Below are 2,530 nucleotides of genomic sequence, written 5' to 3' on the forward strand. Positions count from 1 at the left end.
CCCCATGTAAGGTCTCAAACACAAAACGCTGGCAATTCCTCTCCCCCCACAGATGCTGCTTGACTCGCTGAGTTCCTCCAGCAGTTTGTTTTTTGCACCGTCTTATCAGTGGCAGCCATGTCCATAAATTTCAATGTGTTAGTTCATTCCAGGATGAAACTGGAGTTACTTGTGGCCATTCACAATTTGATGTTCATTGTTGCAAAAGGGAAGTTAGTGAAGTCTCTATTCAAAGAAAACAAACTTTATGTCATTCTCCCTTGCCAAAGACCAGTAGGCAGTTTCAAGAACTGGAGGCATCCCAGGGAGCAGGATGAAAGTGACACCATTTTTATGGTTTTGAAGGTGTCAGAAGTAAACACTGTAGTGTATCACAACCAAAAGGTAGTTCATTCCCATAATATTCAGTTGGTGAGTGGCACATCTTAAGATAAGATAACTTTATTAGTCACATGTACATCGAAACACACAGTGAAATGTATCTTTTGCGTAGAGTGTTCTGGGGACAGCCCACAAGTGTCGCCACACTTCTGGCACCAACATAGCATGCCCACAACTTCCTAACCCGTACGTCTTTGGAATGTGGGAGGAAACCGGAGCACCTGAAGGAAACCCATGCAGACACGGGGAGAAGGTACAAACTCCTTACAGACAGTGGCCGGAATTGAACCCAGTTCGCTGGGGCTGTAATATTGTTACGCTAACCACTACACGACCGTGCCTGCCCTAAGATGTTGTTGCCCAACGTGGGGCTCAAACCCACAACCCTGGGATTAAGAGTCCCATGCTCTACTGACTGAGCTAGCCGGGCTGTTACTGAGCTAGCTGGTTGCATGTTGATACCTAATACCTCGGATGAAGATGCAAAGAGTTCATTCTGCAAAAGGTTAATGTGCCATTGGCAATGGAGTCACCGCAACAACCTAAAGATTATTGGGTGAAAAGGTGACACGGCCCCTGAATACATACGCAGCAACCAACATGTCTGAAATGAAAGCTATCCAGCCACAAGAAATGTGACAGAGGAAAGCAATATTTCTGCAGCTTGGACCAGTCTAGGCAAGCACCATACGACTTGGCAGACGGTGTCATATTTTGAATGCCATATGCTTCACAACCTTGGCATCATTGAAGGCTTAGTCCTGATGACCTGCCACATGGTATGAAGTGGAGAAGCAAGAGGAAGAGAGGAGAGAATGTAAACAGCTCATTCTGGTCTGGTTGTTTGTAAATTGCTTGTTCGGTTGCATTACCATTAAACATCAACCCAGTTCTCCATTGACCAACATTCATTAACTGACCTTCTCTCTGTAATTTGCTTAAACACAAGTTCCTAATAGACAATTATGTTTGAAGGGTTAAACTAATGGCATAACACCCCATGTTTTCTGACATTAGGACCCAGAACAGAGGATGACTGTATTTATGTCCTTTGCCCCAATTTACGTAAAATCTGATATTTAACTCAAGTCATTATTATCTCACCAATTACCATTATGTGCCTTTTCCATCGTATTATGCAGCCCTACATTTGTTTTCCAGAACTGATGCCTTTTTATCCATATATGTTGTTCTTTCTCCCAGTTCTTCAGGATATTTTTCTATGTTTCACCTTTTGTCTCCATCCGTTATGTCTTATCTTTATCTGACCAGATCCCTTTTATTTATGTTGCTTGCTTATATTGTTACTCTCCAGGTTTTTTGTTCACCTACCCTGTATGCATTTATCTGTCTTATTCAGTACATTTTCTGTAGATTTAACTTTCACATCTATTACATCTTGATTCATTTCTATTCTTAGCATGCATCTCACTTATCTTTTTTCCTCCTTCTGATCTTTAAGTTACTTTTACCCCCCAATCTATTTGTCTTGCCTTTTGAATCTAGTTTGTCTTATTTCTTTTCTCTCCTTGATGTCACATCTGTTTTGTGTTTTGTTCTTTCCCCTCTGTGTACATGTATCTTTGTTCTCAGAATTGCATACTTCTCCTAGTGAGGTTAGAACTTCACATTTCAATGTGTAATATGAGGGAAAGAAATGACACCCATTAACACCAGACTTTCTTGATGCTTCCCCCCTTTTTATTAAATTAATCTCTTCCAAGTAATTGTTTTTTAATACTTTTTTTCCTAATGCCTTCATTAGTTTTCAACCTCTCAAAATTCTGCTGTGGTAGCTCATTAATTGCAAGGTGGACAACACATTCTACACCATGTGTTGAGAGTTAAAGAAGATTTGCACTTAATTAAAAATCAAAAGACTTACCTAAAAAATGAGATCTTATAATAAGGCAAAATAGTACTCATTTGAAAACGATGTAATGACTGAACATATCGGGCTCAACTGGGAAAACTGCATGTACACTTGTTTTCATAGAAATACAACAGTTGTAATAAAAAACTAACAAGAAAATAATAGTTTCCTGTTTTTATTTTTCTGTGTAGACATAACTTCAATGCAACTTTTTTGCACTGGGCACTGAATATTTCCAACATGGTGATCCATGCACATGAACTAGTCCAAGTGGCT

The 2,530-nt window shown here is 39.8% G+C and overlaps 1 non-coding gene across 1 annotated transcript; it reads right to left on the reverse strand.

Moving 5' to 3' along the window:
• Positions 1-738: 738 nt before the first annotated feature.
• On the reverse strand, positions 739-811 carry trnak-cuu (transfer RNA lysine (anticodon CUU)). The gene has a single exon. It is a non-coding gene; the product is annotated as a tRNA-Lys (tRNA).
• Positions 812-2,530: the final 1,719 nt, after the last annotated feature.

The sequence above is a fragment of the Pristis pectinata genome, chromosome 1 (assembly GCF_009764475.1).
Source record: "Pristis pectinata isolate sPriPec2 chromosome 1, sPriPec2.1.pri, whole genome shotgun sequence".
Taxonomy (NCBI): Eukaryota; Metazoa; Chordata; class Chondrichthyes; order Rhinopristiformes; family Pristidae; genus Pristis; species Pristis pectinata.